This window comes from Scyliorhinus canicula, chromosome 17 (genome assembly GCF_902713615.1).
Source record: "Scyliorhinus canicula chromosome 17, sScyCan1.1, whole genome shotgun sequence".
Taxonomy (NCBI): domain Eukaryota; kingdom Metazoa; phylum Chordata; class Chondrichthyes; order Carcharhiniformes; family Scyliorhinidae; genus Scyliorhinus; species Scyliorhinus canicula.
In genome coordinates, this window is record NC_052162.1 from 72,812,005 (window position 1) to 72,839,264 (window position 27,260).

The 27,260-nt window shown below is 46.5% G+C and overlaps 1 long non-coding RNA gene across 1 annotated transcript; it reads left to right on the plus strand.

The window, feature by feature from the left end:
- The first annotated feature begins 454 nt into the window (after positions 1 to 454).
- On the plus strand, positions 455 to 23,322 carry LOC119952088. Its single transcript, XR_005457759.1, has 4 exons — positions 455 to 592; positions 1,700 to 1,810; positions 20,979 to 21,166; positions 23,019 to 23,322. It is a non-coding gene; the product is annotated as an uncharacterized LOC119952088 (long non-coding RNA).
- The last annotated feature ends 3,938 nt before the right edge of the window (positions 23,323 to 27,260 follow it).

Here is a 27,260-nt window from a genome sequence, read left to right on the forward strand (position 1 = left end):
ACTCATGCCGAGATGACTCCACATGTGCTGACTGCAACTCTGAACCAGCCTCCAAGAAAGGTGCAGTGTCTGAGTTGGTGGCTGCAAGTGTCAGATCAAGTGATGGGGCTTCATCAGCAATGCTGTGTTGCTGCTCTCCACCCACTTCTTGGAACTGCTGTGGTTGGGCAGCCAACTGTTCTTTTGTGCTTCAGTGGAGGAACACAGAAGGGGAAGGTTGGTGAGAGGGATATGGGGTTGGATTGTAAGCATGAGGTCTACGATCACACTGGCAGCAGCTTGCAAATCATGCCACACAGCAGAGTGTAGGAGACCTGGAAGCTGAGGAACAGCATAACATAGGAAGGTCCATTATCTCCATGTTCTGATGTCACAGACTGCGTCACAATCGGTCTCATGATGTGGGGAAGCATCTCCATAGACTACAGGAGATGCATTGTCTTCTGCCAGTCTGCTATGCTCCCTTGTGTGCTACTTTGTTTTGCAATAAAGAGGGTGAAATGGGAGTGATTCTATAACCCTGTGTTTGGTGTGAGAGTGGGGTGGAGTAGCAGAATGTTAAGAGTGTGTCCTGTGTTTGCAGTGCTTCTGGGTGAGTAATAAGGATGAGGGGTGTGATGATAGGCAGACTATCTACTGTATATAATATGAGTAGTTCATAATCACTGTGAATTCTATGATCTATATCTGCATGTGTATTGTAAATTATATGTTTTACTGTTGTCATTCTAGCATCCAGCCAGCAGGTTGGGCGATTATGGAGTCCCGGGACTCAGGTGCACCATGCGCACCTTCGGAGGCATTTGTTAGGAGTTGATAGCAGTCGCATATAGAACATAGAACAGTACAGCACAGAACAGGCCCTTCGGCCCTCAATGTTGTGCCGAGCCATGATCACCCTACTCAAACCCACGTATCCACCCTATACCCGTAACCCAACAACCCCCCCTTAACCTTACTTTTATTAGGACACTACGGGCAATTTAGCATGGCCAATCCACCTAACCCGCACATCTTTGGACTGTGGGAGGAAACCGGAGCACCCGGAGGAAACCCACGCACACAGGGGGAGGACGTGCAGACTCCACACAGACAGTGACCCAGCCGGGAATCGAACCTGGGACCCTGGAGCTGTGAAGCATTTATGCTAACCACCATGCTACCCTGCTGCCCCTTTTTTTATCAAATGATAGTCATTTGATATTAGAGCGGCTTTGTTGTATCTCAGTGTAAGTTAGTGTTAGACATTTATTTCCAACTGCATTCATCTTCGATATTTTAGTTATTTATTAGTGTAGTGTTAATAATAAAGAACTTTGTTTATAAACCAAGTCTAATGTCCTTTGCTCACATCAACCCAATTAAAGAACATTACAAGGGGCATTGAACAGGGTGCAAGGCGGTGGTGTGGTGAGTAGAGCAGGTCTAAGATCTCTTTGTAAGATCATTAAATTGATTTTGCCACTGCAGCCAGATCCTTGGATTTAGACTCCGGAAGTTAACCTTCCCAGCCATCTACTCTCTCTTCCTCCTGTAAGTGGCTATCGAGAGTCTCCTGGCCCCAAGCGGAACCATGTCATCTGTCCTCCTACCCACCTTTTCCACTAATTCCACAATGCTGCATCAGTCACTTTGGAACCCTTTGTCTATCCTGGTGTTCACAATATAATAATTGCATTGTGGTAATATTTCTTTCCAGCTTTTTTTTAAGGTGCAGCCGGCCTTTAAGAAGAGCAGATAGACTGCCCCACAAGATCAGCAAAGAACCCTGCCATGTGGGAAATTCAGATCCTTGCGGCAAAAAAACTAGGTGACCCAATTTTTAGTCCACTGTGTTATGTGGTTGTTATGTAAATTTGTTGAAAACTTGTCCATTAAGTAGTTCCAACTCAAGTAAATGGCCTGAATGTTTCCTGACATTTACATTGGCTATTAACAGAGAGCAACATTTCTCCAGCAAATACAGAATGGCTAACAGACAACAATGTCTAAATGTAATCTGCCATGAGTCCACCCATTTCTTCAGCCTGTCTATGTCCTCTTGAAGTCTATCACCATCCTCCTCACACCCCCACGCTTTGTGTCATCTGCAGATTTGAAATTATGTCTTGCACACCTAAACCTAGGTCATTAATATACACCAAGAGAAAGAATGGTCCAATATGGACCCCCATAGAATCCTACTGTATACATCCCTCCATTGTGATAAACCACCATTCACCATTACTCCCTGTTTCTTAATATTCCTCCAAGTTCATGTCCATGTCACTTTTATTCCATGTGTGTAACTTGATTGACAGTGGCACTTTGTCAAACACTTTTTGGAAGTCCATGCACACCACATCAACCACATTCCCCTCATCTCTGTAACGTCATTAAAAAAACTCAATCAAGCTAGATAAACATGATTGGCCTTTAACAAATCTACACTGACTCTTCTTAATTAATCCAGATTTGTCTAAAAGACTGTTAATTTTGTCCCAGATTATTGATTTGAAAAGCATTCCCGCCACGAAGATTGAAGTGACTGGCTTGTCATTGTTGGACTTATCCTTATACACTTTTTGAACAAGGACATACAACATTTGCAATTCTCCAATTCTCTAGCAGCACTCTTAAACAAGGATTAGAAGATTACGGCTGGTGTCGCTGGAATTTGTATCCTTAGCTCCCTCAGTATTCTTGGATGCATTGATCCAGCCCTGGTCAACTGATGAATATTAAGTGCAACCAAACTTTCTGATACCTCGGAAAGGATTTCTGGCCTTTCCAATCAACGGGAATTTCATCTTTTTAACCCCTAATTGGCCCATACCTCCTTTTACTACACATGATCTTAGCCAGAAGGCCGAGAAGTGATCATACCTACTTTTACCACCTCTTTCCTACTTATATGACTTTCAAAGCTTTTTGGGTCTCATTTTATTTTAGTTACTAATGAATTTTCATACTCTCTGGGCGGGATTGTCTCAGCCGATGCCGGGCCGGAGAATTCCCGTGACCGGCGTGAATCGCGCCACGCCGTCCCGACGACAGCACACAATTCTCCGCGCAGCAGAGAACAGGCGCCATTGGCGCCGGTGTGGTTTACGCGGTGCCAGTCGGGCGTCGCGCTACACGGCCAGCCCACCGATTCTCGGCCGTCGTAAAAACGGCGAGTCCCGCCGGCGCCGTCTACACCTGCTCTCGGCGTGGAAGGGTCAGGGGAGGCCTTTGGGGGGGAGGGGGGGGGGGGGATGGAGGGTCTGATCCCCGGGGGGGGGGGGGGGGACGTCCGATGTAGCCTGGCCCGTGATCGGGGCCCACCAATCGGCGGGCCGGCCTCTCTGGCTGGTGGCCTCCTTTCTTCCGCGCCGGTGCCTGTAGTCCCGCGCATGTTGCATCGGGGCCGGTGCGTTTAAGGAAGCCACTGCGCATGCGCATGTTGGCTCCTGTGCCACAGCGCATACTTAGATCCCACGGCGCCCATTTGACACCGGGATCAGCAGCTGGAGCGGCGTGAACCGCTTCAGTGCCATGCTGACCCTCTGTAGGGGCCAATATTGCTGATCCTGGGGCCGTGTTGATGCCATCGATAAATGCGACGGCGTTTCCGATGGCATCAACACTTAGAGTCAGGATCAGAGAATCCCGCCCTCTATGTTTCTTTTTCAGTTCTTCGCTTCTCCTCTGAACATTCCATGTTCTGTTTGGTTCTCATTTATATTAACAACCTGATATGTCACACCCTTAATCTTACTCCCTATCTCTTTTGCTATCCGGGGCCTCTGACTTTGTTTGTCCCGTCTTTCTCCCTCAGAGCAATGTACCTGAACTTTGCTTAAACCACCATCTCTGCGAAGATAGACTTTTGTTCCATCCATGTTTTGCTTGCAGTTGCTTGTTGGTAATGTGGTCCAAATGGAATTTGATTGAAAACAGCAAAAACCCAGGAATAGCTGCAGACAAAATCAAAAATGTTTCCAACCCTCTCTGGCCACTTCTTCAAACATTCATAGAAAACAAAATATATGTAAAATACAAATGTTATAATGTTAAAAAAATATGGCATTTGAAGAGGAGGCACATCTCCAACGTCAGTGCCTGTAAGTTAAAAGAACAGGAGTTCTTTTATATGTAATAGAGTGTGAGGAATTTAGTGGAGCCTGCTGGAGCAGGCATTATGGTGGGTGAACAGGGAGATCAGGCAGGAGGCTCCACGCCTGAATCCCGGGTGGCAGGAATGCTGTCCCACATTTCGTTGTTGGGTGGTGGGGGGGGGGGGGGGGGCGGGGGAGTTGCAGGTTGGTGAGCAGGGAGGCCCGACAAATGAATTCCATTCACCAGGGGTGGGGTGTGAATTAGGCTCATTAATGAGCCACTTGAGAGGAATTCCTGAGCCCACTGGGATTGAATAATGGCGCAGTTGTTAAATGGGAGTGGCAGTAGACTCCCACTCCACCCAAAAGCTGCAACCCTGTTGAGGTAATCCGGGACGTCATAACGGGGGATGCGGGGGTGGTGCAAGGGGGGAATGTAGATTCTCATTTATGTGCACTCGATGCCCAATCGAGGGGCCTAGTATTGGGAAGCAGAGGCCACTGAAAGCCGCAATGACCCCATACAACCGCTTCGCCTTCTCCCTCTATCTCATGCTTTCCAGTGACTCTTCTGTGTGATCCGTACTCCACCTACCCTCACCTGCCTTTAGTGATCCAGCATTGATCCCTGGGGATAGTGATTTACCGGCAGCAGCCACCGCTGCTGGGCATCAGCCTTCCCAGAGAATAGTGATGAGGGGTTCCCAGCAGTTGGAGAAGCAGTGGGCAGGATCCTCATCACCAGCACGAAACGTTGTCCACTTTGTGCACTTCTGCTGCTACCCTGAAGCTGTGTCCTTTAAGCCTATTCCACAGTTCATTCAGAGTCTGGAATTGGGGAGGGACCACATGGTTGTTTCTCAATATTCGTGCAAAGGTCAATCCAGATCAGGCTGGCAATCACATCAAAGCTTTTGATTGACAAGTCAATGAAGAATGTGGGTGAAATTATAAAACAAGTTCTGTCACGGAGGGATGGAGCTGAAAAAATCTTTGAACCGGTTTGTGTTAGTGAGAAAGGTAAATAGATGGCAAAGGCAGTCCTGAGTGCAAAAGTCATTGTTTACAATGAAGCTTTCCATGTGTTAGGCTTTGTTTGGGAGCTCTGAGGTTGGTTTATTTAGTTTGACTTTAATATTTCACAGTCTGCTGCACCCTTTGAGAATGTCGATGTCAAGACTGGCGGGATAATGGCTGGTAGCCAGTCACATGGGAATAGGCATATTGGGAAGAGGGACCCGGAATGTGGCTGCACAGAATGGGGTCTTGGAAGTGTGACAGTAATGGGAGGGTCTCTGAAACATGGGGGAACTCTGAGGAAGCCCCAAGTGCTGGCAGTATTGGAAGGATGGCCCCGAGTCATAATTACACTGGGGAAGAAGGTGCTCCCTGAGCATTGCAAATATTGCATTACCAAAGGCCCATCACTCATCATGTGTGTTGCTGTGTGTTGTATTTTGTTTGGCACAAAAACAGTTATAATTGCTTTGTAGTCATCATGTTTGTGACAACCAGTGAGAAAAAGAATAGCGGTAACTGAATATATGAGCTTCAGTTTCACTCAATTACTCCATCCCAAACGCTACTGTCATCAGTTATATTGCCTTTGTATAATTTTAGAAGTTTTGTTGTCACTATTCATCTGTTATGCATTATCAACCCATCCATAGTCTATGGGTAAGAATCAGAATCCACAGCTAATGATTGCTACAAAGCCAAAAGCACTTGGAAGAAACAGAATAAAGTCACATTTAATCTTGGTCAAAAATGATAGCATAAAACACCACTATAAAGATGATAGCAATTAATGCATTGCATATGTGACACAGAATGAAAATCTACCTTGTCAAAAATTTAATGAAGTGTTTGTTTGCACACTTTAAAGTTTTGGATCAAAAATCTGATTATAATAAAAAAGTTACATAAAAAAGTTTACACCAACTTTTGATTTTTTTTTAATTTGATTTATTGTCACGTACTGAAGTGCAGTGAAAAGTATTTTTCTGCAGCCAAGGGAACATACACAATACGTACATAGTGGACAAAAGAATAATCAACCGAGAACATTGACAAATGATACATCGACAAACAGTGATTGGTTACAGTCGGAACAAGGGGCCAAGCAAAGCAAATACATGAGCAAGAGCAGCATAGGGCATCGTGAATAGATCAGTCCGAGGGGGAGTCGTTGAGGAGTCTTTTAGCTGTGGGGAAGAAGGTGTTCCTATGTCTTGATGTGCGGGTCTTCAGACGTATGTACCTTCTGCCTGATGGGAGGGTCTGGAGGAAGGCAATGCCTGGCTGGGAGGGGTCTCTGATAATGCTGTCTGCCTTCCTGAGGCAGCGGGAGGTGTATACAGAATCAATGTAAGGGTGGCAAGCTTGGGTGATACGTTGGGCTGGGTTCACCATACTGCAGTTCCTTGCGATCATGGACCGAGCAGTTGCCAGACCAGACTGTGATGCAGCTGGATAAGATGCTCTGAATCGCACATCTGCAGAAGTTTGTGAGAGTCAATGCAGACATGGCAAATTTCTTTAGCTTCCGTAGGAAGCGATAAAACTTATAACAATAAAGGAAGAGTGACAAATGAAAGGAGGAAAGTAATTTCAAATGAATTGGGCAACATTCTGACAGTAAACAGTTTCAGATGAAGGCTATTCATGTTTTAGTGCTGCACAAAGGAAAGAGGATCAATGAAGGTTTGCAAGGTATTTATTCACAAGAATAGGATATTGATTGTGTGTTCAGTTTACGACAGGGCCAAATTTGTAGCAAGGGCTACTATGATGATGACAAGCATGATTTTTCTTTGAACAGATTAAAACTATAGAAATTCACAATGTCAAGTGAATGGTGAGTACGGCCTTCAATAACCAATATTGAGCAAGAATTCCTCGGGACACATCTGAACCAACTCTGGTACAGGTTTCAGGTGCAGTTTGGAGTCACTGTCCAGTTTTCAAGGTTCATTTGTGATAAAATGGATTACGTCTTGTGCCACCATTTTATGTGCAGAAATGACTGCAGCAGATAGATATATTTACTCCATTAGTATGACTAATGCTTTTACAAAAGTGGCCATAGCTTGAGAAAATGATCTTATGCTAAATGCCTGATCTGGAGTTTTATAGACATACTATAAATACAGTTAAGCTTTTCAAAATTGGCAGTTGACAGCTTTCAACAAGAAGATGGCATTATTAGAGGATAATGTAAATTCAGCAAAGATTTACTAGTTAAGCATTTCTTCAGAAACATACAGTTTAATCCAATAATAAGATTGAGAGCAGTTGGATTTGAGCGGTTTTGATGCTGTTAGTCTTCCAGTACAGTAGCAGATTTTTTGTTGGCATGTAGTAGCAAAGCAATTATGACATTGTCAAGCAGTGCGATTAAGGAATAGCTGGATGAAGATCTGGCTAACAATGAGATTAAAGGTCATAAAGATAATTAGAGCTATGGATTATTAAACGTAATGTGAGGTTTCATGGTTCAGGGCCTTTGGGCCCGTTGGAATCAGCTGCAGTTGAACAATGCATGTTTTAATGTTAAATTGACACCTCAACATTTCCCTTGTTTGCTTTTGTTGATTGGGAATAAATTTGTGTTTAAATGGTTGGATGTTTTTCCCTCACCAGATTGAATAAGTCTTAGATCATAGAAATTGTATGCATTTAAAGGAGAGGTTAATGAGTTATAAGACTCAACATTTCATATTTTGTTATATTGTTACATCTTCATCAATGTTCTATTGTGCACGTGATATAAATGGAGGTCAGGGCCATAAATTCACATCAAATTTTATATTTGTTGTGAAGTAGTACATAATTATTTTTTCATATTTTGTACATGTAGAAATATTAGATTTGGAGCTGATTCACACCAGGATTGTTTCAAAGCAAACCTGCTTCCATTCTTAGCGCATAACTAAGTTGTGCTTTTGATTTTCTTTGAAATAAACCAAAGTAGTCATACATGGCACTGTCAATTTGATATCTACTCTTCGAGGTGATCATCTGAAAACACTGGGCAATATTTACAGACTTTCCTACCCCTCGAACTCTGCTGGTCATCTGTGCTGCAGAAATTATTTCCTGTTGGTATCGACTGACAGTGCTAACAGAATTTCCATTAACCTCAAGTTCAGATGCCACAAACGTGCCACAGTTCGAGTGCGTCAGATCAGAGTTGCACAAACCTGCTTCAGTGAAATCTTTATTATAATTGTAAACAGTTTGGATTTCTGGGAATGCAAGGCTCAAATTATTGGTCTAAAGCAGACTCATGCTGAGAACACATATTTACCAAAGCGATGCTGGTATGCATTATTTTTGAAACGCTGTTAAGACAAAATATTTGAATTAATTGTTTTTCTCCAGTAATAATAAATCTTATTATGCCCCCAAGAGTCTCCTGACCCTTCAAGGGTATTGTCAACAATGCAAGAGGAAACAGTGCTGTTGTTTTTTTTAACATATTGTATTTTTAAGTTCAGGAAAGGAAGTGATAAGTATAGTAACCTGAAAACTAATGACCTTCTTGATGCTGTAGGTAATTGAGGCTTTGTTTGAATTCCTTGTTGACATCCATCTATCTCGGGAGCCTGTGCCCAGGGTGCATGACACTTTTGTATTAAATGTCGTCTGCTGTGGTTGTAGAGGCCGATTGTTGTAGCAGTTCCTTCCGCAGCTGACACACGTGAATAGCACTGGCCCAAGGTTTCCTTCAAGCAGGCTCTCTTTCAGGTCATTTCTCCCCGCTCTTTCTATTCCCTCCTTAACAACTTGTCACCAGACAACCCGGTCAGAAGCACTTCCAGTGCATCGACTCTGATCCCAATCAACCTGAGTCGGTGAGACCTTCCGGTGGTTGGCTTACCAATTGGCTTTCTGCTGGTGCAGGTCCGCGGTGGGGTGTGGGCAGCACCCCGGCAAATTACCAGTGCTGGAGAAAGGGTGGGGTGTTCTCTCACCTTCCGCTGTGCCCCGTGTCAGCGTGACATTTCCAGTGGTCTGTGCTGCTTCTCTCATGCACACGCACACTAACTGGCATGCACGGGGAGTCTTTCAGGCCTATACTCTTTATGCATGCACAATCTCACCGATATGCACGTACTGACAATTACTTTTTCAAAAAATTTAGCGTACCCAATTCATATTTTCCAATTAAGGGGCAATCAGGTTGTGGGGGCAAAACCCACACAAACACGGGGAGAATGTGCAAACTCAACATGGACAGTGACCCATAGCTGGAATCGAACCCGTGACCTTGAGGCAGCAGTGCTAACCACTGCACCGCCGTTATGCCCTTGCACTTACATTTGCACACATGCCTTATTGCACACACATTGGGCACCTTTCCTCTGATGTAGGTCTGCTGCTGGGGCCACAGGGGGCGGGGTGGGGTTACTGACACGGCAGCTGACAGTATTGTATTATTTTTGTTTTTTGGCTCGCTTTTGTCTTTGGTATGCAGCCGCCGTCCTCATTATATTCCTGCCTGCTTTGTGTTTTCTTCCACTGCCCACTTCCGAACCATAGCTGTGTTCACCAGCCAATAATAATTCTGCAGATTCGGCAGTGCCAGCCCATTGCCCGCCTATCCATTTCGACAAACTCCCTCCTGGTCCGGGGAGCCTTACATGAACCCTACTGTGATCCTATTCACCTTTACTAGAAAAAGGCTTGTGTATGAAAATTGGGAGATTATAGAACACTAACAAAAACTTTGGCAACACTGTCACCTTTGCCATCTGGACCCTTCCAGCCAACGACATAGGCAACACATCCTGGACAGATCATTTCTACGACAAAGTTCAGGACATCAGAACACATTCTCAGGTTTATCCTCCATTTCTGTTGAGGAACCTGCGAGGAGTGATACGATGGTTTTTTGTGTGAAAATGAGCTGATATAGCTTTGTATCGGTACCAATATGGAACGGTAAAATTTCTTTGTTGTTTAATGGTTAGTATGATATGCGGAATGTTACATTGTTGATTTTCAAATCTTTGTTTCTGTTGACCTTCTGAGAAACAAAATATTCTCCAGGGCATTCTCGTGGGTACACATGCCACGTATCAAACCAGTTTTATTGCATTGCATTCCAATCAAACTGTGAAGCCAGGACCCTGCCTAAATCCTGGGGCATCAACTACACAGAGGTGGCAGCCAACACCCAAGAACTGGGAATCAGCACTGGGAATATCCCCGCAATCAGAAGATCAGTGTGTAGATCAAGGCATGGTACCTGAGCATGGTCACCCTAATGTTCCCGGCACGGTATAGGGGCCCCTGCTGTGGCTGGGTGTGAGTGTGCAGAGTGGCGTTCTCCAGCACAACTGGCTCAATGGATGGCACTCTGATAGCAGGCAGGACACATAAGTCTGGGGGGGGGAGGGGGGGGGGGGGGGGGGGGGCTCGAGAGATATGAGGGTCCCGGGTGGAAACCCTAACTGATTGTTGGTCTCTCTTCTTCTCCAAATCCTTACAGCAACCAAGATGGATGGTGTTGCTGATTGCGCAGTGCCCGCCCTCGCGGTGCTGGCTGCTCAGGCAGCCACACGCCGGAGAAGGTGACTGCAGCATCAACGCTGACTGGAGGGGGCACCCCATGTGCAGGGAGCTGCTGAAAACCTGCAGACCCGGACACCCATCAAGCCGAGATGGGACCCAGCTGGGGCTGCCAGTGATGGCTCATGGTGTACAGGCATCGTTGGTTTTTCGATGAGGTGACAAACAGCATGTGCTGCAGGAGACTCTGTCTCAACAAGGAGCAGCACCTGTGCCATATTCTTGCAGATTGGCACCCAATGGAGGAAGAGGACCCCCGCTCCCAGTGACGGTAACCTGGACCTTTTTGCAACAGGTTTATTCCAGGGCTCGCGTAGGGACTTGTGCAACATTTCCCAAGCTACAGCCCACAAGTGCATCCGTGAAGTCGCAGATGCCCTGTATGCCCGGCCAGCTGATTGTATTAACTTAGAGCTGGACCAAGCCCAACAAGATGCCTGTGCAGCAGAGAGGGTTCTCCACCATCACCGGGATGCCCCATGTCCAGGGGGTAATTGATGACATGCATGTCACCTTGCGTGCACCGGGCAGTCCAGGAGTGCCCTTCATTAACAGGAATGGGTTCCACACCCTTAATTTTCAATTTGTGTGAGAATACTGGGTCCAGATCATGCACATGTGTGCACATTTCCCAGGGAGCGTGTATGACAGCTACATCCTGGGAGACCCAGAGATCCCCTGCATCTTCGAGGACCACACCAGGATGACGGGTTGGCTCTTGGGGGATAAGGGGTGCTGCTGAAGTCCAGGCTGATGACCAGCGAGCGGGCCGGAAACTGAGGCAGAGACCCGATATAACGAGTACCACTCTGCCACCGGTGCTGCCATTGAGTGGTGCATCGGTGCAGAAAATGCAGTTCTGATGCCTGGACCGCTCTGGTGTTGCACTGCAGAACACCTCCCAGAGGGTCCCTTGCTTTGTGGTGGTCCAGTTTTCCCCCCATAACCTGGCACAGCAGCGGGGTGACATGTTGGAGGAGGAGAGGGAGGGACATGCAGCCTTGTCTGAGGAGAATGTGGATGAGCCAGACCAGGCGGGGCTGGAGGATGAGATGACCCGTGGTGGCAGCCGGAGGAAGGAGGACAGGTGGCGGACCGGCTGCCCGGAGGACCAGAGAGGCCCTCACCCTCATCTGCTTCCTTTAGGTTGAGGCTTTGTCTGTCAGCTTATCCCTTCCCTCCTCAAATCCCCCCAATCACCCTCTACCCCTATTGACCGTCCGCACCACCAGCATCCTCCCCCTCATTCCCTGACCCTCCCACACACCACACACCCTCTTTGACTACCTTGTTCCCCCACCCAGTGTCTGTGTAACATCACTCCAGGGTGATGGGCCTGTCAGCACTGTCAGTGGGCCAATATACAAAGCAGGCGAGTGAAGATCTCCCACTGTGAGGTAAGTCCTGGTGTTCCTCAGTTTATGCCAAAGTCTAACTCCTGTCTTTCTGCTGACAATATGCTCATACCCGTCCCCTGCACTGGGTCTGCATCAGGGGCTCTTACTCTAGAACTATTCGGGGACGGGGACGGGACTGGGGGCAGCTGGGGGTGGGAGTGCAGACAGACCTGCTGAGAAGAATAACGTGATAGAGGCTCCACATTTATCAGGTGTAATGTGTTTTAAAAGTGAACATTCAAAACCCCTATTGTACCGAGCTGCAGATGGTCGCCAACAACCCCCCGCACCCTCCAATGCCTGCTCAGTGATCCTCAATCTTCTTCATTTTCCATACTGTGCCGCTACACCTAGGTCTATCCACAGGATGCACAACAGAGGTGGAAGCAGCCTGCTGCTTCTCATGCCCTGTGGCTTTTGATACTCTTGGCGGGCATCCTTTTGGGGCCTGGATCCAGAGAACCCTGGCCGACTCACTGCCAGCCTGTTCTGCCCACTGACTTTCAGCCACGTTGGTGTCAGGAAGGGGATTTGAATGAGGTGGAGACTGCCAACTCCTCCCTTGTGTCAGGCTTCAGCTCGGCCTCCAGAGCTTCCTCCTTCCGGACGGTGCCCGTAGGACCCTGGGGGTCTCCATAGGATGGAGGGACAGCTGGAGTGAGCTGCAGAGGCCTCTATATCATCGGCTCTGCCGGTTCTGGTGGCTCCCTGTTGTCTGCACCATGGTGTTGACGTCCTCGGAGATGCTCCTCAGTGACAGGGGCACCTGTATCTGGGTCATACACTGGCGTGTCTTGGCAATGTCCTCTGTACCTGGGTCTAGTCCCTCAGTGACTGGGATATGATATCGAGGCCCTCAGCCATGGTCGTCGTAACTGAGCCACGCCTTGGACAGCACCACTCATGCCGCTGACCTTGTGCTGCAGGATTTCCACTGCGTTCGACACCCTAGCAGTGCTGGCCTCAGTGCCACGCCATTCCGGCACCATCTCCTGCAAATTGGCAAGGGTAGTCTCGAGGGAGAGTTTACTGAATGTATTGGAGATTGTTTCTTGGAACAATGTGTTGTAGAACCAACAAGGGAACCAAAGTTCTGAATTTGGTATTGTGTAATGAAGAGGGATTAATTGATGACTTCATAGTTAAGGATCCTATTGTGACCATAGAATCCAAAGTTAAGTTTTGGGGCGAGGAAGTGGAGTCCCACACTCTCGTTCTGGAGTTAAACAAAGGAAACAACATAGGCATGAGGACAGATTTGACCCGAATAGAGTGGACAGGAAGGCTAAAATTTAGGGCAGCTGATTAGCAGTAGCAGTTGTTTAAGGAGACACAAAATTCCTCACAACCAGAGAGGAAGAAGACAGCACAAGGGGTAAAAAAATCCATGGCTAAACAAGGAGGTTAAGGACAACATAAAGACAAAAACTATGGTATTCCATGGGCGGGATTCTCCATCCCGCCCCGCCAGATTTTTGGTTCTGCATGCTGCCGGGATGCTCCGTTTCGCTGGCTGATCAATGGGGTTTCCCATTGTGGGGCAGCCCTGTGGTGTCGGGAAACCCCCGGGCTGCCGGCAAAATGGAGCATTCCGACAGCGGAGAATCCAGCCCTCTGTTGCAAAGGGCAACAGCAGACTGGAAGATGGGAAACTTTCTAACATAAAGAAGGGTAACTAAAAAAGTAATAAAAAGAGCTAAGATAAATTACGAAAGAAAGCTCACGCAAAATGTCAAAAAGAATACCGAAAGCTTCCAAAATTACATACAAGGGAAGAGAGTCGCTAAAGTGAATGCTGGTTCCTTGGAGATGAAACCATGAAGTTAATAGTGGACACACAAAAATAGCAGTGATGCTAAATCAACATTTTGCCTCAGTTTTCATAGTGGACGACACTAGTACCATTCTTATGGGAATGGATAGTTCAGAGGTAATAGAACAGGTGGAGCTTAGAATAATCAGTAGGGAAACAGTACTCTACAAACTATTGGGATTGAGGACAGACAAGCCCCCAGGGACTGATGGCCCACTTTCTCGGGTGTTCAAGGAAGCAGCAGCAGAGATGGTGGATCCATTTGTGATAATATTCCAATATATTCTGTATGGAACCGGTGGATTGGAAAAATGCTAAGGTAGCATCCTCATTCAAAAAGAGAGGGAGGCAGAATGTAGAAAATTATAGACCAGTTAACTTAATATCTGTTGTTGGGAAATAGTTAGAATCCAATATTTAGGAAGTAATATCAGGCCATTTTGAAAGTCAAAATGCAATCTATCAGAGCCAGCATGGTTTTATGAAGGGTAAATCATGTTTGACTAACTTGCTAGAGTTCTTCGAAGATGTAACAAGCTAGGAGCATAATAGGGATCCTGAAGATGTAGTATATCTGGACTTCTGGAAGGTGTTTGATAAGGTGCCACACAGAAGGTTAATAGCCAAGGTTAGATCACATAGGGTTAGGGGTAACTTATTAGCTTGGATAGAAGATTAGCTGATGGACAGAAAGCAGAGATAAATGGATAAATGTTTTTTTTTCTGGATGGCCAGATGTAACTAGTGGGGTGCCAAAATATTAACAATCTATTAACAATCTATATTAATGACTTGGATACTGGGATAGAAGGTTCTACAGCCAAATGTGGAGATAACACTAAAATAGATGGGACAGCAAGTTGCAATGAGGAAATAAGAACCTTAAAAAGGAGAAAGATAGGTTAGGTGAGTGGACCAAAGTATGACAGATGGAGATAACATGGATAAGTGTGAGGTCATTTATTTTTGTTAGAAAAATGGAAAGGCAACTTATTATCTAAATAGTGGGAGACCTCAGAGTACTCCGGGGCAGAGGGATCTGGGAGTCCTCGTGCATGAGTCACAGAAAACTAGCATGCAGGTGCAGTATGCACTTCTCTAAATGCTCTCTCTAAATGTTGAAATGACCAAGGAACTGATCATCGACTTCAGGAAGCATAGCATGACACCCCCCCCCCCCGCCTCCCACCCGCCTGTCTGCATCAATGGCTCTGAAGTGGAGATGGTCGATAGCTTTAAGTTTCTGGGAGTCACCATCACCAATGGTCTGTCCTGGTCCACTCACGTTGATGCAACAGTCAAGAAAGCTCAACAACGTCTCTACTTCCTACAGAAGTTAAAGAAATTTGACATGTCTGCATCGACTCTCACAAACATCTAGAGATGTGCAATAGAGAACATCTGCTTTGGCAACTGCTCGGCCCAAGATCGCAAGAAACTGCAGAGTGTAGTGAACTCAATCAAGAGAGATTGAGCAATTTAGATCTATAATCTCTGCAGTTTAGAAAAATAAGGGGAGATCAAATTGAGGTATCTATGATGATAAAAGGTATGGATAAATATGGAGCGGACGGATGCTTCCTCTTGTGGGGCATTCTAGAACGAGAGGTCATACTCTCAGGATAAGGAGTAGAAAATTTAAAATAGAGATGAGGAGAAACTACTTCTCCCAAAGGATCGTGAATCAGTGGAATTTGTTACCCGAGAGTGCGATGGATGCTGGGACAGTGAGTAAATTTAAGGATGAATTAGAGAGAGTCTTAATTAGTAATATGTTGAAGGGTTACGGCGAACGGGCAGCACGATGGAGATGCGGCCAGGAGGGATCAGCCATGACCCTATTTAATGGTGGAGCAGGCCCGAGAGGCTACATTGCCTACTCCTGCTCTGAGTTCTTAAGTTCTCAGAAAGAACTCTTGTGTCTAATTCCACCGTCCAGCTCTTGGTCTGTAGCTTTTTAGGTTTCAGCACCTCAAGCACCAATCTGATGTTCTTGATTAATAAGGGGAATTCTTGAATAATAAGTGGATCGGGGTTATGAGGAGAAGACAGGAGAATGGGGATGAGGAACATATCAGCCATGATCGAATAGCGGAGCAGATTCAATGGGCCGAATGGCCTAATGCTGCTCCTATATCTTATGGCGCGTAATCTTTGTGCGTCCTCCAATCGGTTCTGCACTCACCGGACTGTCACTGACATCCCCTCCTGAATCTCACGGCCGTGTCGTAGGATCTGCATCAGCTCCAGGATAACCTTGCTGAGAGGCTTGGCATCTAACTGGGACTAATCTGAGTCCTGGGATCCAGCAGACATCTGGCTGCAGACTCCCTTGGATGTTCCTGCCTTCACCTGATGTGCATCAGAAACTGTATTGTGCTCACCAGATTGTGCCCCAAAAGCCTGTTCACTAATGTCACCAATCATGGTGTGTGCCTTTGCACTGGTGGAGGGTGGGGATGACAGCTATGATGCCTCGATGGTGGTCTCCTCCGAGGTCCCTCTGAAATGTTTTCTTGGGCGGCAGTGGGGGTGGTTCCGAATGGCCCGGTCCCATCAGGCGGAGATCCTGCTAGATAATGAACATGTGGTCGATAAGAGGGGAGGATCATGCTGCCTGGCATGAACAACTCACTTGCGACTGGTCATCTGGGTGAAGGGGCAGTGTATCCTCTGCTTTGGGGAGCAGGCCAACCTCTGTGTCGGTGCCCACTCTCTCCTCAGCCAACTCCACGATCTTCAGGGTCCGTTCCTCTAAGAAGTTGAGGACTCTGATTTCCGAAATTCTACCGTCCGTCTGGGTCCTTCCCCACCTGTTATGGACCAACTTCTCCTGCGGGGAGAGAGAGGGCGCATTGTGAGCCGCACCATGATGCATCAGGTGGGGGTCTGTGGCAGGTGGCACATGTGGGCACCGCTCCTGGACATGGAGTGGTTGTGCTGGTGAGTGCCAGGACATGCTGGAGCACAAGCGCAGTGATATGCTGTGGGGGAGAGGCACAAGGTGCCAACCACCGACTTGTTGTCGGGGTGGGAGGTGGCGGAGTTGAGGGTAGTGGCAGGTGTTAATTTATCCTTGTGGCCCGTGGAGGTCATTGGTCTCCTCGTCAGGCTGCCCGAACCGCCGGGCGGTGCTACTGCCTTGCAGACTGCTTTGGCGGCCCTGTGGCTAGTCATCGGACCCCTTCAGGGGAACAGGGTGCTCTTTCTCACCTTCATGCGTTCAGCAGTCTAGCCAGGTCAGCATCCACAAAGTGTGGAGCAGGTGTATGTGATGCCATGGTCATGTGCTGCCTGGGCGTTAGTTTGGAGGGTTTATGAAGACCCCCCCCCCCCCACCCTTGTTAGCGGACAGCTGTTAGGTGTGGTTCCGGCCAACCATCTGGCGGGAACGGTAGCATGGTGGTTAGCATAAATGCTTCACAGCTCCAGGGTCCCAGGTTCAGTTCCCGGCTGGGTCACTGTCTGTGTGGAGTCTGCACATCCTCCCCGTGTGTGCGTGGGTTTCCTCCGGGTGCTCCGGTTTCCTCCCACAGTCCAAAGATGTGCGGGTTAGGTGGATTGGCCATGCTAAATTGCCCGTAGTGTCCTAAAAAGTAAGGTTAAGGGGTGGGTGGTTGTCGGGTTACGGATATAGGGTGGATACGTGGGTTTGAGTAGGGTGATCATGGCTCGGCACAACATCGAGGGCCGAAGGGCCTGTTCTGTGCTATACTGTTCTGTGTTCTGTGTTCTGGGACCGCCAGATCCGCGATTAAGCTCATTCGGGATTATTTCCAGCACAAACTGCTGTTAAATAACGCCCGCGGTCTCAGCAGCTCAGCCATCAGGAAGCACCCAGGAAGTCACGCCTGATATGACATTCAGTACTTGTCCTGTTAAATCGTGCCCATAATCCTTTTTTTTGATCCCCCACCATTAGAAATAGCAGGTCTGCTTTAATGGAAATGAAACAGAGTTCCATGTCGAACGTGTTTAGCTAAGTGTTTGCTGGTGCTGGCAGTGCTCAGAACGAGCCCAATATTAAAGGGCACTCTGCTTCATTTCTGTGCCTCGGCGAGAAACACCCCGCTGAGGCCATACTTAGCTACATTTCCTGTACTAATGAGATCCACTCGCCAGTGCAGGAAGAGATTCTAACACAAGATCCCCCACCTTGGCCTCTGGACCCCACAAAAGCCCCAACACACTAATCAGGGCAGAGCACCCCCGGGCCAAATCGCCAGCACTGCCATGATGCCACCAGGGCACCTTGGCACTGCTAGCCTGCCAAGGCCATGGATACCAGGTGGCATCACGGTGCCAGGGCATCACTCTGCCTAGAACCCGACCACCCAGTGACACCCAATCACCCGGAAGGCTGCCCACCCAAGAGCGGGTTCACCTGGTCCATGTTTGTGGAAACCAGTATTAAATGCCACCCACTCAACATCTCCAAGGCAAGGCCATAAGGTCCTCGGCGCTGGGTAGATCCAGCCTCAACATATTCAAGTGGGACTAACTACTCACTTGAATATGCAAATCTAGGTCCCGATCTCAGTGGGTGGCATCCAGATCTTATGATGAAGCTGGTAAATTTCACAAGAGGCCTCGCGCGAGATTTACCAGCCGAGTCACATTCCACATCAGGTGTGGTGAGGCCCATAGATCGTGCCCAGTATCTTTAGAACATAAGAACTAGGAGCAGGAGTCGGCCATCTGGCCCCTCAAGCCTGCTCCGCCATTCAATGAGATTATGGCTGATCTTTTGTGGACTCAGCTCCACTTTCCGGCCCGAACACCATAACCCTTAATCCCTTTATTCTTCAAAAAACTATCTATCTTTATCTTAAAACATTTAATGAAGGAGCCTCAACTGCTTCACTGGGCAAGGAATTCCATGGATTCACAACCCTTTGGGTGAAGAAGTTCCTCCTAAGTTCAGTCCTAAATCTACTTCCCCTTATTTTGAGGTTATTTCTCCTAGTTCTGCTGTCACCCGCCAGTGGAAAGACCTGCCCACATCTATCCTATCTATTCCCTTTATAATTTTATATGTTTCTATAGGATCCCCCCTCATCCTTCTAAATTCCAACAAGTACAGTCCCAGTCTACTCAACCTCTCCAATCCCTTCAGCTCTGGGATTAACCTAGTGAATCTCCTCTGCACAGCCTCCAGCGACAGTACGTCCTTTATCAGGTAAGGGGACCAAAACTGAACACAATACTCCAGGTGTGGCCTCACTAACACCTTATTGCAGCATAACCTCCCTAGTCTTAAACTCCATCCCTCTTACAATGAAGGACAAAACTCCATTTGCCTTCTTAATCACCTGTTGCACCTGTAAACCAACTTTTTGTGACTCATGCATGAACACACCCAGGTCTCTCTGCACAGCAGCATGTTTTAATATTTTATCTTTTAAATAATAATCCCTTTTGCTGTTATTCCTACAAAATGGATAACCTCACATTTGTCAACATTGTATTCCATCTGCCAGACCCTAGCCCATTCACGTAACCCATCCAAATTCTTCTGCAGACTTCCGGTATCCTCTGCACTTTTTACTTTACCACTCACCTTAGTGTCGTCTGCAAACTTGGACACATTGCACTTGTCCCCAACTCCAAATCATCTATGTAAATTGTGAACAATTGTGGGCCCAACACTGATTCCTGAGGGACACCACTAGCTACTGATTGCCAACCAGAGAAACACCCATTAATCCCCACTCTTTGCTTTCTATTAATTAACCAATCCTCTATCCATGTTCCTACTTTACTCTTAATGCCATGCATCTTTATCTTATGCAGCAACCTTTTGTGTGGCACCTTGTCAAAAGCTTTCTGGAAATCCAGATATACCGCACTGGTAATGTCCTCAAACAAAATTCCACTAAATTAGTTATACACGACCTGCCCTTTATGAACTCATGCTGCGTCTGCCCATTGGGACAATTTCCATCCAGATGCCTCGCTATTTCTTCCTTGATGATAGATTTCAGCATCTTCCCTACTACCGAAGTTAAGCTAAGTTAAGCTAACTGGCCGATGATTACCCGCTTTCTGCCTACCTCCTTTTTTAAACAGTGGTGTCACATTTGCTCATTTCCAATCTGCCGGGACCACCCCAGAGTGTAGTGAATATTGGTAAATTTGTACCAAACCCTATCAATACTTTGTAATATATTAAAGATCAATTAGATCACTCCTCCAATGCCCAAACTCAAGGGAATACAAGACAAATTTATGCAGCTTGTCCTCATAACCCTATAAACTCTAGAATCATTCTACCGGACCTGCCAGTGCAAATCCTCTAAGACCACAACATCTTTCTTAAAGTGCACTGTCCTTCACATTGGGACTGTACAACAGAGGTATATCTTTCACTACTTTTGACTCCAACCCCGGATAGAGGTTAACATTTAATTCACGTTTTTGATTTTGTTTTGCACTTTTGCAATTATTTTTAGTGATCCGTCCATTTGGGAACCTAAACCAATTTGCTCCTCCACCATTAAGCATGTCCCATTGTTAAGAAAATATTCTGCTTCTCTTTCTTGATTCCAATATGGATGATCTCACAGCTCCCCAAATTGAACTCGTCGACCACAGTTTAACCCACTCACCCAATCTGTCCCAACTACAGTATACTTCTTACTGTGCCTGGAGCCAGCTGCAATCATGCAAACTCTATTCAAGACAGTTCCAGAACATATTAAAATACTTGAGACCTAACTTGCATGCTTTTTAAAATTTCGTCCCTCAGCTAATTATTTGTTTCAAAGGGTCATATATTTTCTACCTATTGACCACACATGCTCTTTATTCCCTTTCTGATGATTAACATTTAACTTATCCTCCACACAGACAAAATGCTGTGGGAATCTAATTTGTAAACTGGGACATTGAAATATTCATTTGATCATAGTGTTTAGAATATTATCACAGAAATATTCACCACATTCACATCAAAATTCATGTCATCTCTTTTAAGTATTGCATTATTGCATTTGTATTAAATGTTTTAATGCCTCGGTTGGAATCGCAGAAAAAGAAGTTTAATAGGAACACATTAAATAATCACATTCTGCAGCCTAATTTCCAGTTAACTGAGTTCTTTTTCTCCCTCAGACAAAATCATCTGGCACTTAACAATGTGCATCTGCAACAGTACGAGACAGTGAGTTAGCCAAACATTGGTGTGAAATGTAATTTGGAGTTGAATGCGCACACGAACAAGGGTGAATAAAGCTCATTTTATTAATGAGCCTTGCTGCCAGAAGCATTTCTTCCTCCTTCAAGATTGCGAGTTAATACATGTAAGAGCCAATCTCATCACCAATTATTTTGCCAATTAAATATCTCTTTCTGTGTGAAGAGGAATGTTAAATGTAATGATGTTGAATCCTTACTGGGTTATGTATCCTCCTTTCATTAATATCAACCCCAAAAAAAATGTAAGTGTGAGGCAGGGCTCCCCAGTTATCCCCCTGTATTTCACTAACAGCATAAAATTACCTCCACTTCCTTTGACTTCATTATTTTAATTTTTAGCTATTTTCATCCCGTCTGTTTACACCCACCACGTACCAAAGCTTAGATGGAAGGATGGACTGCTGCTTCTGTTATTGCTGCTGTAGTTCTGTTGGAGCTGCTCTATAACTTGGTTACTGGGAGATCACGCAAGCAGATGTGCATCCAAACGCTCTCTGGCAAAGCAGTAATGTATCAGTGACTTCTGATACAAAAAGGCAATAAGAGAGAATCAAGTCCTCAAGAGAACTTTTATGGCAAGATCTGAAAGCAAAAATGTCCATCACTCTTATTTACACCCAATATATTCAAAGCAGAATACACTTTGACTCAATGCCGAGAGGTCAGTTACAGAAATAGAATCTGTACGTGAAAGATATTATGCACTGTTTGTTTGCTGGCCTATGTATTATTTTTGAGCAGAAACAGTGGTCAGACTATATACAGTCCCAATGAAAGTATACCACTTCCAGCTCACATTACTCAGCAGCTGATTGTAGGATGCGCAGGACTCCCATTAATGCTTGTGCTGTAAACTCAAGAGTTCTAGGCTCTTCCTTAGTCTTGATCCAATTTGGTGTCAGAACATTTCTATTCCACTACATTAATTTAACATTCTTCTCATGGTCTCCCAGGCACAATATTTGATGCATTGGCCTTATTCACCTGCAAAGCAGCATTGGAGCAACGGCGATTATATCACATTCAATGAACACAAGGTTCCACATGATGATCAGTAACACACTTTGTAGAATCTACCCAAGACCCATTTTAAAAAGACTCTAACAGCAAATATGGGCAGAGTAGAAACAAAGGTGAACAATTCATGTGAACATATGTATTTGCATATTATTAACCTGCCCTATCCCATAATTAGGAATTTCCTAAAGTCATTTTATCATTTCCTAGCTATTTGCAGTTTTCCAAAGGTATGCAATATTTTTGGCAATCTAGAATTATAGGCAGTGGTTAGAACTGCTGCCTCACAGCGCCAGGGACCGGGGTTCAATTCCAGCCTTGGGTGACTGTGAGGTTTCCACTTTCTCCCTGTGTGTGTGTGGGTTTCCTCCGGGTGCTCCGGTTTCTTCCCACAGTCCAAAGGTGCGCAGGTTTGGTGGGGCTAAGGGGTTACGGGATGGGTGGGACAGTGGGCCTAGGTGGGGTGATCTTTCAAAGGGTCGGTGCGGACTCAATGGGCCAAATGACCTCCTTCTGCACTGTAGGTATTCCAAGGTTTATGGTTCATTAGGACGTAGAAACAGGAGTAGGCCATGTAGGCCCCTTGAGTCTGCTCTGCCATTCATTAAGATCATGAGTGATCTGATTGTGGTCTCAACTCCATCTTGCTGTTATGTAAAATTCAACTATGAAAAGAACTGCACAACAATCCAAGCCATAACTGGCAATCAATGGGAAACATATTCTGTCCTGACAGAGCACAGATCTCTTTAGCTAAAAGGGTTAACTATTTCACTAACACTATGACTGGTGCTGGTTTGCAAACAGTGAACATTTGGTTTTAAATCAGTCCAATGACCATAAACCAGAAATAACAAACAAAACAGACAACCTGTCACTGTAGATGTGTGCGGAAAATGCTCAGTGGAATTACATTCATCTCTTTTGCTTGTATTAAAGATTAGCATTCCAACAGCCACTGGGAAATAGCTGAGGATTCATTGAATGTCACAGACACAGCAGTAAGTTGATGACCAAGTCCCTCATGTCGACAACATATGGTACTTCTCATTCTGAAGATCAGCCTGTACACAGCAACATAAATCCAGTGGTGTTACAGAGCAAAATAGACTGTATGAGAAAATACATAGAGGACCGTTTGATTCACCTTGTGCACCTTGTTGTATTATTACCTTTGATTCTTCATTTCCAATTTATTTATTTTCACACTGTTGCCTTTTTAAACACTTGCTTGCAGAAGTCCTGGTCCATTGCCTGTAATGAGTCAGATGACATGCTACTTTATAGTGACAGGAGTGTTATACTGTGTAATGCAAGATCTATTATTATGAAGCTAAGGAGCATTTGTGCTTAACATGTCTGGTTAAAAAAGGCCACAAAGTGTACTTGCCGTAAATATAATTGCATATATCTGCCACAGCACAGCACTGATGCTAACTCACCCCAGGACCAGGCAAATTACTCTTTGTATCATTTAACATTAGACTACAATTATAGGGATTGAAGATAACTTCCACGAATTGGCAAAACCCTTCAAGGAAAACTGATGTGTCTTCCGCACTACGTAGCTAAGGAAAATGCATACTCGACCGCTACATGGGGGGATTTGGAAATTCCCTTTGCTGCAGTTAGTAAAAGGAAACAATCATTAAATGCCAGAAGACTGGAAAAAAAAATTGGAAATCCATGTAAGGTCCATCAACATTTGTAAATAACAGGGGGCAGCACGGTGGCACAGTGGTTAGCATTGCTGCCTACGGCGCTGAGGACCTGGGTTCGAATCCCGGCCCTGGGTCACTGTCCGTGTGGAGTTTGCACATTTTCCCCGTGTCTGCGTGGGTTTCACCCCCACAACCCAAAGATGTGCAGGATAGGTAGATTGGCCACTCTAAATTGCCCCTTAATTGGATAAAATAATTGGGTACTCTAAATTTATTTTAAAGAAACATTTGTAAGTAACAAAGAGAGGTTCACGTTTTAACAATTTCCAAATGGGCAACTCCTAAAGCAGGACTGGAAAAGGGAAGGAAGGAACAATATGCCACTCTCAGAAAGGGAGTTAATAGCTTCAATGCCACATAACAGCAAATAAAGGAATGAGAGACAATACTAAAAAAAGCAGAAAATGCTGGAAATACTCTGCAGGTCTCGCAGCATCAGTGGAGATGAAAACAGAATTAACATGTCAAGTTTGTAACCTTTCCTCAGAACTAGGAAAAGCTACATACGTAATCGGTTTTGAGCAAGGGAAAAGGGACGCGTCTTTGATAGGGTGGCAAACAGGAGAGATTGAATGACAGAGTTAGTCCTTCATGGCTAAAGAGAATGCTGATGGGACAAGAAAAGGAGGAAAGACCTGGGGTGAAATTCTCCGACCCCCCGCAGGGTCTGAGAATCGCCCGGGATGGGCGAAAATCCTGCCCCCGCCATGGCTGGAATTCTCCGCCACCCGGGAATTGGCGGGGCCGGGAATCACGCCCCCCCCGATTGGCGTGCCCTCCGCGCCAATCGGCGAGCCCCCTGCGGCGATTCTCCGGCCCGCGATGGGCCGAAGTCCCGCCGCTGAGAGGTCTCTCCCGCCGCCGTGGTTTGAACCACCTCTGGTGGTGGCGGGATCGGCAGCGCGAGCGGACCCCCGGGGTCCTGGGGGGGGGGGGGGCGCAGGGTGATCGGACCCTGGGGGGTGCCCCCATGGTTGCCAGGCCCGCGCTCGGGGCCCACCGACCGATGAGCGGGTCAGTGCCGTGGGGGCACTCTTTTTCTTCCGCCGCCGCCACGGCCTCCACCATGGCGGAGGCGGAAGAGAATCCCCCAGTCAGCGGCGGGCTTCAAAGGCCGTTGTGCCGGATTTGCCGCCAGTCGGTGTGGTGCCAACCACTCCGGCGCGGGCCTAGCCCCTCAATGTGAGGGCTTGGCCCCTAAATGTGCGGAGAATTCCTTCCGCACCTTTGGGGAGGCCCGGCGCCTGAGTGATTGGCGCCACTCCGCTACGCCGGGACCCCTCGCCCCGCCGAGTAGGGGAGAATCCCGCCCCTGATTTTCCGGCCCTGTCATGGCCGGACCCACCATGAGGGAATTTGGCAGCTCAGCCACCTGTCCGTTAACTTTCAACAAGACTGGAATATCCTGACGAAGGCAACTCTGGAAAATATCACCCGGAAAATCAAGAATGTGCCGAGAGCAGGTGTGCTCACGTCTGAAAGTGAAAATAAGAGTAAATCCAAAATACCCAAAACAAAACGAAAGGAAATTAAAAGTGGGTGGGGGCAGAGTTTACGGTCTGAAATTGTTGGACAATGTTGAGTCTGCAAGGCTGTAAAGGTGCTGTTCCTTGAGTGTACAAAGAAATTCACTGGAACACTGCGGCAGGCTGAGGACAGAGATGTCAGCATAAAACCAAGAAGGAGAATTAAAATGACAGGCCACTGGAAGGTTGGGGTCGTGCTTCTGCATGGAACGGAGGTGCTCTGCTAAGTGGTCACCCAATCTGTGTTTGATCTTCTCAGTGTAAAAGAAACTACATTGCGAGTAGTGAGTACAATAACATTCATTGAAAGAAGTAATAAATAAGCTACTTCCCCCAAAAAGAATGTTTGGGGGCTTGGGCAGTGAGGAAAGAGAAGGCAAAAGGACAGGTGTTACATCTCCTCCCTGTACATGGAAAGGTATTGTGGGACGGGGACAGAGTGTTGGGGGGAGAGGGAGAGAAGTGGACTAGGATGTTTGGGAGGAATGATCCCTCAAGAATGTTGAAAGGGGAGGGGAAGTGAAGATGTGTTTGATTGCAGAGTCAGGTTGGAGGTGCTGAAAAGAAAGAGGATATTCTTGAAAATGGTAGCTAATGGGATATCCTCTTGTGGTTCTGGGAAGGAGGGGAAGGGATCAGAACAGAAGGGTGGGAAATGGGTCAAATACAGTTGAGAGCCCTTTCTACCATGGTGGTGGAGGAAAAGAATGATACATCAGAGGTGCTGATATTGAAAGTTGCATGATCAGAACCGATATGCCAGAGATGGGGAAACAAATAAAATGTAAGGGAATTCTTGCCGGTGTAGAGGAAGTGCAGCTGAAGTAGGGAATCAGTGGGCTTTTAATGAACATTTATGGATAGCCTATTATCAGAAAAGCAGAAGCTGGGCGCGATATATCGGCTTTGCCACACCCGATTCGGGAGGCGATGAGGCAATGAAGCGTGCAGGAGGCCTTTTGCGAGATTTAGTGACACTCTTCAAGCCTCGTGACATCTAACAAGATCTTGCGAGGCATCGCAATCTGGATCCTGTCCATTGAGTTTGGGTCCCAGATTTGCACATTCAATTGAGCAGTTAGTCTCACTTAAAAATATCTATGTTGGATCTACCCAGCGCCGGGAACCTAACTGCCTCGCCTCGGAGACCCTGAGTTGGCGCCATTTAGCACTGGCTTCCACAAATGTGGACCAGGCGTACCGGCACTTGGGGGGCTCTCCCAGATGATCGGAGCCCCTGGGTGGTCCGACTCTCGGAAAAATAGTACACTGGTATCCCCGGTGCCACCCAGGCACCATGTCACTGCCAGCCTGCCAGCCTGGTAGTACCACCCAGATACCCTTGCAATGCCAGGGTGCCCTGGAGGCACAGCATGTTGGGACAATTGTAAAGATGTCAATTAGTTTATTTTTAAATACAATGGACACTAATTGTTCTTGATTCAAAAGACATAGATATGGGGGTTTTTAAACTCCAATACACAAATGACCATGCCAAGATGCTCAGGTGGAATTGGGCCCGGGGATGCCCTGCCTTGTGAAATGGGGTTTTGGGGACTTGAGGACCTCCTTATTGGTGAGTTGGTCTGTTGGGAGGGTGGTCTGGAGGCTGTGGTGGGTGGTCTAGCGATCATGTGTCATTTACAAATGGTGCCCAATCTCTTCCTGCACTGGTGAGTGAAGACAGAAATGAAGCAGAGTTCCGTTTAATAGCAGGAACTTTCTCGGTGTCATCTGCACCAGGAAACACGTGGGACTCTGTTTCATTTCTGTTTAGTCGCGCCCAGAGACTTCTCTCCACCTATTCACTCTCCATTTACCAACAGCAACAGGCTCATTATCAATCCCAACATCTACTGATGTAAGAAGCAGGTACTGAAGTTAAAGGGTTGAATTTTACCTCAGTTTCAGACCCTAAGCTTACACCTGCTGAA